The following is a 14551-nucleotide window of genomic DNA, read 5'->3' on the forward strand; positions in this document are numbered from 1 at the left end:
TGCTGGAGTCGGAGCCCAAGCTCCTGCATGCACGCTGCGCTCTGGAGGAGCGGCTCAGCTTTAAAGGGCCACAGCCTGCACTGCACTGCGTCTGCAGGTTCGGCCGATCGCAGCTCCCACTGACCGCGGTTCGCCGTCCCAGGCCAATGGGTGCTGTGGGAAGGGCGGCCAGCGCATCCCTCAGCCTGCGCCGCTTCCCACAGCCCCCATTGGCCTGGGATAGCGAACTGCGGCCGAACTTGCAGATGCTGCAGGTAAACAAACCATCCCGGCCCACCAGCGTGCCAAAGGTTGCCGGTCCCTGTGCTAAACCCAATCCCCATTGAAATCAGTGGAGTTAGGCACCTAATGACCTTTGAGGATCTGAGCCTAAGTGACTTGCAGGTCATACAGGGAATCTGTGGGGGAAAACAGGGAATTTAACTCAGGTTTGAGTCCTAAACTACCCCCTAAGTCATGGACCGTTCTTCCTTTCTTAAGTCTTGCACCAGAAATGCTGTTATTCACTCACGGATACAACCACAAGACAGCTTAGCTCTACTAAAGTACCTATGGTGTTTTCCAACAGCTAGTGGCTGGAAGGTTCCCTATAAAGCACACTTGCTTCAGAGGGGAAAATGCCTTAGCACCAGTCCTGACTGGCTGGGAGAGTTGCACAGATAGCAGTCAATGTAAAGCCCTACAGTCTTCCAGTGAGATCATCTCAGAGGAGGCCTCTTTGTCCTGCATCAGAATACAGGGGCCAGAAAAGCAGAGCTCCACAAAGGCCCAGATCCCAGGCCTTCAGTGGGGAAGCAAGCGAGTGTTGCTATAAACTGCACTGTGGCAAATGAGACTTGGTGTAGTGCATTCTTCCCCCTCTGTATTCAACAGGAATAATCACTCAAGTCCATGGTACAGTCTGAAAAGCAGATAACCAGGTGGAAGCCTGTGCTTTGTTCACTTGCCGTGTGATAGGTGAACAGAAGCAGCAGACAGATTATGAAGAAATATTACGAGGCTTTCCCACAGGTCACTGTTAGTCAAATTGGGTTTGACAGAGACCTAGTTTATTGCCTTTTTTTTTCTTGCTAGAAACGGAGACCGCACCAAGACTATTTCTTAATATGTAACCCTTGGCAACTGACTCCGAAGAATACACTGGCTTGCATCCCCTTCAGGGAATAGTAACAAATTCCTCCACTTAGCCTTGCATCATAGATTTCTGGTGATACGTCCGTGCTTTTTTTTTTTTCCTAATAGCTTATTTACAATGACCTTGACACAAAGAGGAATATTGTACAGAGGGATGAGGTGGAGTATACCACGCAGGGAGCATCTTGCTTTTAAATACTCTTTATGCCCATACTAGTAAAATTAAAGGACAGGTTCGGCATGGCAGATATTTCTTGTATTGGTTCTTCCACAATCTTTCCATTCACTTTCCCTCTTGAAGAATATTTGCAGCTGTTGCCCATTGACCTTGGAACATCTGTAATGCGCACCCATTAAATACAACCTCATCTCTGAGAGAGGGAGCATTGTTATCACCATTTTAGACAGGGGGACTGAGCCACAGAATGATAGCTGCCAGTGTTTCCAGAAGTGGCTATTGATTTTTGGATACCTCTTGCCGATTACCCAAATGAAGACATCTAGGCCCAGATCCTCAGAGGTAACTGGCCCCATTGAAATCAGTGGAAATTAGGAACCTAGACACCTTTTGTGGATCTGGGCCCTAGGGATGGGTTTTCAGAGATACTGAGAACCCAGCAGGTCCTGTTGACTGTAAGAGATGTTAATGCTTAACACCTCTTGAAATTCAGACCCTTGCTGTCTCAAACTGGGCACTGAAAAACTGACCCAGAATTAAACACCCATCTAACAATATAGCACAAAGTTACTTATCTGAGGTTCCTTCTCATGGACATCAATGTTTCATAAGGCAATGGAAGCTGAAGGATCTCAACCCTGGAACAGGCAGTCAACACCTCATGGGAATTAGCCCAGCAGCAGAATCCAGAAACTTTAATTTGCAAACTCCTACCTCTGACCTGTAGATCATATGCCTATGTCCTGTCAGCAATCCCTCAGGTTAATGAGGGTCCTTTCCAGAAGCCATTGGCACTGCTGCAAGCACTCAGTGGCTATAACAGAAGAACTCTGTGTAGCTTTAACGTCTGTCTCTTTCACCAACAGTAAAAGATATTACCTCACCCACTTTGTCTCTTTAAAAGTTAAAATCAGAGTTGGCTAAAGAAAATTTGATCAGAAAAACAATTTAATTGCTATCTCCAAAGCATTACAATATTTGAGCTAAAAATTAAATCCGTAATGGAGACTAGCTGTATTTAGACTGGATGTTTAAAGGTTAATAGATCAAATACTGGAGATGCTGAGAAAGGGAAATTCATCCTGATGGTCCAGTAGTTCAAACACACACTGCTCAGTTCCCCACTCGTTCTGTGAGATTGCTGCAGCCCAGTTTATGTGGGCGTGGGGAGGCAGTGTATTCTTTACTTAAGCTTGGCTTAAAATAAAGAACGCTGCAGTACCTGGAGTTCAGAATTCATTCAGACATCTCCTCCTCCACACGCTCCTGGAAGTGACTTCTCTGCACATCACTGCATGGTGATGCAAATCTGGAAAGGCACATTGTTCAGTTACGATTTCAATAATTGACCTGAAGTGAGTTCACCTTCCTTTTGTTTTCTAAACTGTGAAAGCCCCCAGGGCATCTTTAATCATGGCCAGTGGGCCAGGTAGCTATCTATAGAATTGCCCCAGGTCCATTCTAGCATCCAACTGTGCACACTGGCTTTCACGGACTGAATCCTTTTCCCGGTGAAGTGAATGGGAGTTTGGGCTTTGATTTCAATGGGATCAAAGTTTGCCTCTGTGTGGATCAATATTAGCGTGGGATGCCATTCTGCTAGGCACTATACAAATTCAGTGAGACGGTCCCCATCCTAAAGGACTTAAAATCTACATTTATCAAAATGTACATTTTCAAAGCATCATATAGAGGTTTCTTGACTCCCACTAGCATCGCTGAGATATGTTGCTGTATAATACTCACTGATACGGGTGCGGTGTTTGGAGCAATGTTAGAAGTCCAGAAACAAAAATGGAATGATTACAAATATTGAGAGGCTAATTCTAACTAATCAAGCAGAGAAACTGGAGCCTTCTCAAAGAACCCAGTTATGCCAACACTTCCTGCTGGGCACAGTGCTTACTGCCATAAGTAGTCTAGTCCAGTGGTTCTCAAACTGGGGCCGCCGCTTGTGTAGGGAAAGCCCCTGGTGGGCCGGGCCAGTTTGTTTACCTGCTGGGTCCGCAGGTCTGGCCGATTGCGGCTCCCACTGGCTGGGGTTTGCTGCTCCAGGCCAATGGGGGGCTGCAGAAGCAGCGCGGGACAAGGGATTTGCTGGCCGCCGCTTCCCGCAGCCCCCATTGGCCTGGAGCAGCGAACCGCGGCCAGTGGGAGCCGCGATCAGCCGGACCTGCAGACGGGGCAGGTAAACAATTTGGCCCGGCCCGCCCTACCCAAGCGGCGGCCCCAGTTTGAGAACCACTGGTCTAGTCAACTACACATGGTAGCTAGCACTCTCCTGCAGCTGTATTTGTGGAACCAGGTCCTAAGACTGGGAAAGCCATTTTAAACCTGCTTTTATACAGAACTCCACCCAAATAGGTACTGAATTACAAACATGATGTAATCAGGGCAAACGCTCATTGGTACTGATAGATTTCAGAGTAGCAGCCGTGTTAGTCTGTATCCGCAAAAATAACAGGAGTACTTGTGGCACCTTAGAGACTAACAAATTTATTAGAGCATAAGCTTTCGTGGGCTACAACCGTGGGTTGTAGCCCACGAAAGCTTATGCTCTAATAAATTTGTTAGTCTCTAAGGTGCCACAAGTACTCCTGTTATTTTTGCTGGTACTGATAGAGGGACCATGTTACCTAGCAACTTCTAGGACAAGAAGTAATGGGCTTAAATTGCTTCAATGGAGATTTAGGTTAGACATTAAGGAAAACGTCCTAATTGTAAAGGTAGTTAAGTTCTAGTCAAGTTAAGGTTGTGGAATCTCCATCATTACAGGCTTCTAAGAACAAGTTAGACAAACACCTGTCAGGCATGGTCTAGAATAGATAATACTTAATGCTGCCTCAGGGACTGGACTAGACGACCTATTGAGGTTCCTTCCAGTTCTGCATTTCTATGTAACAAAATACACTTCAGAATCAAATTAGCCCTGTTGTAGATCACACCAATTCCCCCCACCTTTTTAATTTTCTGATGCAAACCACAAGTGATGGGGGGGTGGGGGAAGGGGCTTACTCCTTTACATCTGATTATGGAAGCTCAAATTCTAGGAAATGCGTTTAATTTCACTTCAGATACGTGGCAACTCACAGAACACACTGGTATAGAAACCAATAACCACAAACATGAGTGAGACTGGTTTTCCTTTCCTGTGTTTTAATACCACCCACACGGATCATCGAATGAGGGTGCATAACAGTTAATTCTATAATGCAAGAACAGTATATATTAATAGTCCATGTAATTATACTATGATGGCTCTTGGCACAGAAAAGCATGAATTTATGTTCCGGCAAAGATCTGAAAGGTGAGAGGAGGAATTCAGTCTCCTTGGTGACAGAGACAACACAAGGAAAACACATAGAAAAAAGAAGAAACTAAAGCCCTTCAAGGTCATGAGGTATTTTTAGTCTCAGTCTCTTAAAAACAATGTTTTCACATGCACCAAGGTGACTTAACAGCAGATGGTACCGGGGATACTTCTAAGGGTGGGTCCAGTTTCCAAGGAATCTGGAGAAATAGGACTCCGGATTATTTTTTGTACATTTCTTTCAAGGAAGACGCAGGGGACTCGGTCAGTGATTCAAATCTGACTAAAGTCAGTTGTGAGAAAGAGTCATTATCAGCTGACAGCTGATGTGAAATGCTTTTTCACTAATGGACAGTTGTCTACATCAGAGACAAAGCTGTTACAACCCGTGCTAATTGTGACACCCTTGGTGGTGGTCACAACGCTGACCAGTCAAGGACTGAATTAACAGAGAGCCTGACCTCCTGATCCAGAGCAATGGCCCCTCCAGGGGAGGTTAAGGTACTACAAGGGCTAGTTGGAGAGACTTTAGAAAATTCCACATTAACCAGCCTCTTCCCTTGACAAGCCTACGGGAGGAGGGAGAGAACGGGACAATCTTAGAGTGCTGCTTCCCCAGATGGATACATTTTGCAGATAAGCAGAGAATTTTGTTCTCCAGGGCTGCCCATTTCAAGGTGGCTACATTCCTTTTTGTTGTTGTTTTTAAATGGTTGATGTAACATTTCAGATGGAACTATTAGGCTGATGACGACAGAGGCCGCCCACAATACTAGAGCAGAATAACCCCTGCAGCATGGCCTAGTGGATAGAGCACTGGCCTGGGACATATGCCACCTGGGTTTTATTCCTGGCTCTGCCCCTGGGTTGGCTGTAAGTCAGTCACTTTTTTCTCTGTGCTTCTGTTTCACAGAGAGGGGTAATGATACTGACTTCCTTTGAAAACACTTTGAGATCTACTGATGAAACGTGCTAGATAAGATCGAGGTCGTATTATTAGTGAATCTATGCATATAGTAAGACCACAGCAAGTACAGCGACATACCAAGCAAGAACAGAAGCTGCTGCTTCTGCCCCAGAGCTTAACTCTAAAGTGAGGTGAATTGTCATAGTACAGATTCAGTCCGTAGAGAAGATATACTATTTCAGCTACACGGACTTTTAAGCCTTTAAGAGGAGAAACCTAGTGGGACAGATCTGCAGCTGGTATGAGTCACTATATCTTATTTCAATGGCGCGACATCAGCTTTCCCCAGCTGATGACTTGGACCAGTAAAGCCAGCTGGAGTTACTCTAAATCCTTAATGAACGTGGACATAAGGAAAAAGCTCACGTTTGCCTGTTTCTGTTGCAAGGGTTCTGAAATCCTTGCTGAGGGGCAGCTGTAAATACAGAAATGCCTGTGGCATTACAACAGAACAGAACATGGAGATGAGCTTGCAGTAGGCAGATATTCTGCTAAGGAAACATGGCTGTTGAGCATTTCCCTCTGCCACAGGCAGCAAAGGGCTAGGCTCCTCCTTTGCAGAGGGTGCAGAAGCCATTAGGTCTGGCCACACAGTATGTGGCAGTTTCTAGCATATGAAAATCATCTAGGACTATGCAAAATAGTAATGTTGTTGGTGTTACTTTAGCTCTGGTTGAATCAATGCAGGTAAATGGCTATCTCAGTGAACCAAGCCACCCCTTCTACAACACCAATAAGGTAAAGGAGACCAGAAATTGGGACATCCTGAAAATCTCACAAGAGAATTTTTATAGTAACAGACAGTACAATACACACAAGCAAGCCCCCTAAGTTCCTCTAAGTCACTAAAATAAGAGTCCCTCCAAGGCTTACTTTTAAGTACCAAAGTCAAAAATGCCTTCCACCGCATGAGCTGAGCCAGAAGCCTAGACAAATTAGAGGACTGGGCCAAAAGAAATCTGATGAGGTTCAACAAGGACAAGTGCAGAGTCCTGCACTGAGGACGGAAGAATCCCATGTACTGCTACAGACTAGGGATCGAATGGCTAGGCAGCCGTTCTGCAGAAAAGGACCTAGGGGTTACAGTGGAAGAGACGCTGGATATGAGTCCACAGTGTACCCTTGTTACCAAGAAGGCTAACGGTATTTTGGGCTGTATAAGTAGGAGTATTGCCAGCAGATTGAGGGACGTGATCATTCCCCTCTATTCAACATTGGTGAGGCCTCATCTGGAGTACTGTGTCCAGTTTAGGGCCCCACACTACAAGAAGGATGTGGAAAAATTGGAAAGAGTCCAGCGGAGGGCAACAAAAATGATTAGGGGGCTGGAGCACATGACTTATGAGGAGAGGCTGAGGGAACTGGGATTGTTTAGTCTGCAGAAGAGAAGAATGAGGGGGGGGCGGGTTGATAGCTGCTTTCAACTACTTTAAAGGGGGATCCAAAGACGATGGATCTAGACTGTTCTCAGTGGTAGCAGAGACAGAACAAGGAGTCATGGTCTCAAGTTGTAGTGGGGGAGCTTTAGGTTGGAATATTAGGAAAAACTTTTTCACTAGGAGGGTGGTGAAGCACTGGAATGGGTTACCTAGGGAGGTGGTGGAATCTCCTTCCTTAGAGGTTTTTAAGGTCAGGCTTGACAAAGCCCTGGCTGGGATTATTTAGTTGGGGATTGGTCCTGCTTTGAGCAGGGGGTTGGACTAGATGACCTCCTGAGGTCCCTTCCAACCCTGATATTCTATGATTCTATGATTTCACAGGGGCCCCAGATTCTACCCCCTTCCCAGCATGCTTTGATAAAAGGTGATTTGCAGGCCGCCTTCCTTTACCTGAACTGTTTCAGGGAAGCAAGCACGCTGTGCATCCCCATCTCATGCTTATCTTTTTAGGTAAGAATAAATATTTCCTGGTCTTGTTTTTTTCCTGAAATCAGTTTGGCTTGGTCTAATAATGTTGAGGAGAAACATGACCCCACCCTTCTGTCCTGGGTGGAAATGAATAGAGAGGCAACAGACAGGCATCTCGTTCACTACACAATTCTGTGTACTGTCCCGCCTGTGCATTGAAAGAGGCGGGAGTCTTGTGGGAAACTATGTGGTCATGTAACTACAGACCATTGCATCATGCATACACCTTAGGGGGGCAAATTACGATGGCATAGGCATTAATTCGGACATTTCCTACTTTTTTTGAGTAGGAAAAAATGTACAAATTTTCCTCATACAAAAAATGTTTTAACATATTTAGGCCGCAATTTTCTATTTTTTCTTTTAAGGAAAAAATTCTATTTGTGTGTAACAGTCTCTTTCCTACCTGCCCCTTTAATAGCAGGGTTGAATCCTAAACACAGGCCTGTGGCACTTGAGTTTAAGGGTCAATCATGGTAGATGACAGTAGGAGTAGGCTGTTATCTTCTGTGGAGAGACCACCAGAGGGGGCCGTAAAATGCACTGAAGAAACGGCTTATTCTACAAATACATGAGTAGCTTCATTTTACGGACAGCAGAGCTGAGTATTGTATTTAGGTGTGGCAGATTTTTGAAGGGTCAGTTTAACTCACTGGCTGTTACTTTGCTGTATTAAGCGTCTACTTTCTGTTTCCAGGTTGTGTAACCTCAGGTGGGCGAGGAGGCCTTGCTTAGGAATTAGGGGTGTAATTAATGCTAATCAGTAGAAGTGAGACTTGCACTCATGGTCTTATCTGGCCTCGTTGTCTGTGTTTTCCCCCACCCAGGCCACAGGGCGTCTCTCACTAGCTGTCTCCTCCACGGTTTTTGTCTGTGTCTTGGTACCTGTGCTGCTACTAGCAGCAAGCTAGGAAGGAGCTGTACTGAGCTATTGATGTGAGCTGGCAATTTTTCAACAGTTAATAACTTACCCAAATCTGAATGGTTGTCAGCAAAAGGCATTTCTGTTGGTAAAGAGTTGATTGTCGGTTGTCTGTGTGCTGTGCGTATAATGCCTACAGAACCTAACTTAGGGGAGGAGTTCTCTGAAGTCTAAGAACTTCTGTCCTGTCACACAGCTTAGTGAGCTGCTTACGATACTCAGTTACTTTTCCTAAGTCACGACTAGACTCGTTGCCATTGCTTTTGACAGAACATTGTATTCCATTCCGTGTCTGTATCTCCTAGTGTCTGTTCAGGCAGCATGCCCAAAATGAAATGGGCAGCAGTTGTCAAGCCCGCCCTCAACACGAAATGCTTTGGCATTCCGGAATCAAAAACATGTCATGTCAGGCTGAGAGACTGAAATTCAACACTCTGATTTTCCAAATGGAAAAGTCCCTGGAAATTGATCTCCCCAAAAACATTGATTACAACTGCATTTGATTGTTCAACGTTTTTCAGCCAGCCCTATCCAAGTTATTATAGTAACATCCAAAGGCTCCAATCAGGATCAAGGCCGCATTGTGCTAGGCATTGTCCAAACACATGGGAAGACACAGTTCCTTCTCCAAAGAGTGCACAATCTAGTTTAGTTTAGGCAAATGAATCCATTGAAAGTTTTTTACTCATTCAACTATGTTACAATGGAGGCTTTCATCTCTACCTCTTGTGTGTATTCCCATGTCGTGACCTCTGCTTTCAAAGGCTTAGGTTTTCCTTTAATTGTGTATTGAGGACAGCCTTTGTTTCTAAGCCTTTAATAATGGATTTTTCTTCTATGCTAAAAGAAGAATTTGTCTCTCTTCTGGCTTGTCTCTTAAAGCCAAAGTGACAGTTCCCTCTTCTGAATGAAATTTACAAAGCTTACTTTTTAATTTTCAAGAGCCAAAGGGTGGGGAGGGGGAGCCCCTAAGCATTGCAAACACTACAGCCAGGAGAAGGTTTAATGGTCTTGAAACATAAACTGCAAAATCTCTGGGTCATTCAACATTAGTTACACTAAACTGCAGTTGTTCTAGATGGAGCCCTGCCAAAAGTGCTGGAAGATGAAATAGTTTGCTGCAAGCTTGGCCACCCAGATTCCTCCACTTTGCAGTTGAAAGTGACGTGCAAGTCCCTCAACCGCCAACCCCAAACTCCCCCCTTCTAGGAGGCCCAATAAGGCTCCCCTGTCTCTGCTGGTTCCGATCTTCCTGGCCTGTTTTCATGAGAGTGGGTAAGAGGCAAGCCCCTGCAACCTGCCCCCTCCTCCTAGTCCCAACAGACCTTGCGTTCTTCCCCCTGCCCTGCAAATTGCTTGGGGCTGGACAAGGAAGTGGAGTCTCCTCCCAGCAGCAGGAAGAGAAACCGGAATCTGTGTGTGACAATTGTATGTGCATTTAGAGCAAAGCCCACACTCTGATTTCCTCTGCTTGCATACACATCCTTGCGGTAGCTTGATGAGAGCTACCATGAGTATACATTGTACATGTACATAGCGCAGATGAAAGGAAACCGAGACAAGAGACTAGCTGAGAAAATCAAGTCAGGCTTCAAAAAAATTCAGAGACTTTTCAAAGTTGGATTCTGTTTATTTTTCTTCTGGTTTCTGAGCCTGTCGGGTGCATTTGGGTCACACATTCAAGCTTTGCTCAGCAATCATGAGAGCTAGAAATATTTTTAATGACAGTTGAGTTTCTCATGTAATGAGATGACTGGGGCTATAAGAAAAACACCACACCATGAGACTCGCGATCAGATCAGACAATTCTATCTTGTGGCTGTGAGAGCTGTAGTCTAAGTCAGCTGTTGTGAAGTTCAGTCTTCTGTAATTACAAGTTTCCCTCACTGGTCGGCAGTTTCATGATTCCAGTGCACTGACTTTAGCCATCGCTGTGAGAGGATAGGTGATCTTGCAGGTATCTAGGGCCAGTCCCATGGAAGGTCTTGGAGGGGCAGAGATCTTGCCCTGGACTCTATTCAGTGGGGAACCAACCAGTGCAGAGAGTGGAACACTGGGCTGAATGCAGTCGTGGTGAGCCTATGCTGCTCTGCAGACAGGCATTTGGCAGCAGCTGGCATTGATTCAGGGTGCATGGCTTCATTCCTAGATATGAGGTCCAGTAACCACTCCTGGAGGTTGCAAATGTGAGGATCGGCATCCTGATCTGGATCCCCAATCCGGGCTCTGATACTGCAGTAGTGAGCACTGTATTCAACACCCATAGAAAAGCAGCGCTGAATTTTGTAGCCTGATCCAGTCTTTTTTTTTTTTTTTTTTTTAAGCAAAATCCCAGACGGTGGCTTTCACTGTATTAATTATTAAACGAATAGGAGAGCAGCCTTCTGTCTAGCTCAGTTGGCACTTTATGAAAAAGAGCCAAACAGAGTCAGTCAAAAACCAGCCATCCAGCTAGCAAGTTGCCAATGCTTTCAAGGAATCCAACCTGTCTGCTGGCCTTTTCCTTTTTGGAGCATCCTGATGCTTACTGGAGAGCTTCGTCTTATCGCTTGGTTAAAGGCAAAACCAGCAACAGCCAGTTCAGTAACTGCTGGGAAAGGCCCACAAACGTGGTGATCGATCCCGGTTTCCACCGTTTCCAAAGAACAATCCTGGGGCGCTTCTTGCCATATGCCTCTCACACGTAGCCCCCCGGGCTCTCTGTTCCAGCACAGTAATGTGGAATGAATTGCTAGTTGATGCAAAAAAGACGGTCTTAAAATACGCGATGCCCATTAGCACTCAAGAGTGCAGCTTTCTCATTCTCTAGGAGGAGAAGACATGAAAGTAACTTCTCTCTGGACAGAGTGGCTAAGAAATGGAGAGGACAAAATAAAGAACCACCAGGCTCCTTGTCAAGAGACCCCTAATTTCAATAAGGGAAATGATAAGATGTCTGGAGGGCAGAGAAAGCCATGACAGGGATATTGTTCCATGCACAAGCTGTTGCCTTGTGTAGCGGGGTGGTCACCCACTCCTGGCCTGAAAGGGGCTAAAAGCCAGCCCTTGGAGAGGGCTGGGGCTGGGAGCCTTAGGCTGGGCTGATTGGGAGGCAGCCTCAGCTGTGGCCACGCCCCAAACAGACCCAGCTGGCCCTATAAAGGCCAGGGAAGCCAGGAGCAGACACACAGTCTCTCTCTAGCTGTAGAGGGAGATGGACCTGGCTGCAGGGACCTGAGCAGAGTACCTGAGTGGAGCAGGGCTGGGGAAAGGCAGAGGAGCTGGGGAGGCTCCAGCCTGGAAAGCCCCAGGCTGCGGCCTAGCAGAAGGCCAAGGGGTACTGGGGGTTGCAGAGGGCAGCCCATGGGTAGGCAAAGGCAGCAGGTCCAAACCCAACCTAGCCGGTGATGAGTAGGCTGATACTGCAGTCTGCCCCAGGGTGCGGGGCTAGACAATGACTGGCAGTAGCCTTATACTGAGGCGAGGTGGGGATAGTGGGTGGGGGCTCCCCGGGGAGGGGAGACCCTGAGACAAAGGGGTGACTGCCAGGGGGCAGCACCCCAGATAACAGGGCACTGGGTCCGGGAGGGACATGGGGGCCAAGCGGCAGCGGGACACCGGCCTGCACAGGGTGCTCCGGAGGCTGGACAAGTTAATTCCAAGAGACAACCAGCAGGAGGCGCCACAGGGGTGAGTCCTGCACGTTTACACCTTGGTGTAGGACAGTAGTGTCCCTGGAAGCTGCAGCATGGGCTGGAAAAGGGATCCAATAATTACACACCAGATGGGGGTGCTAGAAAGCCAAAAAATGACTATGATTCTCCTGCCAAGTCCATAATAGGTTTATTTGGGTGAGCTGAAGTCATTTCCCTGGCTTGCTTTCATAGGCAGGGGTTTATAACTGTTGATAAGTAGTTAAATCCAGCATCACTTTCTCTCGCTCTGGATACACAGCAGTACAGTAACAAGCTTACTAGGGCTAGCTGGATTCAGGGTGATCTGGGATGGAACTCTGCTCTGAACTCCGTTAGACTTCCACATTGGTTTTCTACTTGTGGAGCTGGAGTATAAAGGCAATCAGTGATACCAGTAGATAATATGCAGTCCCCTGCAAAAGTAAAAACAAGTCCTGCTTGGCCAGTGGGCTGGTTCATTCCTTCGCAGAACATCCCGTCAGACCCAGAGAACTGCCCCAAAATAATTCCTAGAGCAGATATTTTGGAAAAACATCCAATCTTAATTTAAAAATATGGAGAATTCACCACAACCTTTGGTAAATTGTTCCATTTAGTTACTAACACAGTTAATTTACACCTCATTTCCAGTCTGAATTTGTCTGGTTTCAATTTTCAGCCATTGGATCACGTTAGACCTTTCTCTGCTAGATTGAAGAATCCATTATTAAATATTTGTCCCCCAGGGAGGCACTTATTGACTGTAATCAAGTCACCCCTTAACCTTCTCTTTGTTAAGCTAAATAGACTGAGCTCCTTTGGTCTGACACCATAAAGTATGTTTTCTAATCCTTTAATCCTTCTCAAAGCTCTTCCCTGATCGCTCTCCAATTTATCAACATCTTTCTTGAATTGTGGGCCCCAGAATGGGACACAGTATTCCAGCAGTGGTCACCCCAGTGCCAAATACAGAGGTAAAATTGTATCTCTGCTCCTACTTGAGATTCTCCTGTTTACACATCCTGGGATCGCATTAGCTCTTTTGGCCACAGCATCAGGCTTATAATTACTCAGGTCATCCCATTTTTTAAAATTAGCACATTAACGTTCTTCTAGTTGTAATAATTACCACATTTCTGAAGCTAATATCTGGGCACTCCCTACATACACCAGGATGTCCAAAGCCTTGAATAGCACTCTCAGAACCACTTACTTAAAGGGTCAGATGCCAAGCGGTGCCAGGGTGACTCCAGCACTCTGCTGTATGTAGGCTTGGCAAATTTAGATTTTTAGTTTTTAATGTGGATGGAGAATATTTATGTTGAAATAAACATTTGTTCAATTTTGATTGATTTTTAAAATGTTCAGTTGTGGGAGATTATGGGAGGGCTTAGAGAATTATTTAATGACAGTAGATGTCGAGATTCAAGAAGTTAAAGCTTTATATCTCATAAAACATACATTGTCAAAATACACAAAGTAAATAGCCTTAAATCAAACTCTAAGTTCTCAAGCAGCATTTGTATTATTTGCCTGTTTAATAATAATTGAAATTGACATTGATGGAAATATCTTTTCATTGGTTTGTGTGTGTACAGTGAAACTGACGTTTGCTGTCATTTATCGATTAAAAATCACATCCTTCTGAGCCAGGTGGGGAACTAATGCAGACACTCGTGCTAATTGCCCTTGAGCATGTTTTTCTGCTCATCGCTTTGCAAATATCCCTGTGTGCAATACTACCAAGGAAATGAGTCTCTCTCTAGTTCTTGTCAGAGCCAACATAGCACAGTTGTTTGTCTGAATTTAAGCTGCAGAAAATACAGAGTGGAATTACAGCAAAAAGTGCTTAGAAAGGCACAATGAAATGAATAGAGCAAGAAAGGAAGCGCATTGCGGAGAAAGCATTCCTCAGATGCCAGTTTTGAGGGTCATTCCTCATTAGCCCTTTAAGGCCCTGTGGCTGAAAGGTACCCCATGTATTTACTCCCTATATCAGCTTTCTTGGACTGTCTTGTGTTTTATGTTATGTTCATAGCATACCAACAGAGAACTTAGATAAAAACATAAAATACTCTTGCTGGAAAGTGGCAATGTACCACTGCTTTAGTTCTTAGAACTCAAAAACATAGAGAGCAGCCTGCTTTCTCTCGCCCTGCCTTACTCTAGACTGGCTTTCTGCAGATTGAATACTGCTAGGTTCAGATTGCACAACTCCTTACAGAACTCCAGTCTGCAAGCAGGACCAGGAAACCCCCTGAGATTTAAAGTGGCAGCTTATAATTTTTCGAGTATTGGACAGTACTCTGCCTTCCCGAGAGTGGGATGGCCACTGTGCCTGCAAGGCCCTGGGAAGAGCCTATTGCGTGCATTGGCAGCTCTGGCTTGGGAGGCTGAATCTGTCCTGTGCACGGAATGCCGGCTCGGCCAACATGTGTGCACGTATTTCATACGGAAGGCAAGACCCCGGTTTTAACTGC

The sequence above is a fragment of the Emys orbicularis genome, chromosome 11 (assembly GCF_028017835.1).
Source record: "Emys orbicularis isolate rEmyOrb1 chromosome 11, rEmyOrb1.hap1, whole genome shotgun sequence".
In the NCBI taxonomy this organism is placed as follows: Eukaryota; Metazoa; Chordata; order Testudines; family Emydidae; genus Emys; species Emys orbicularis.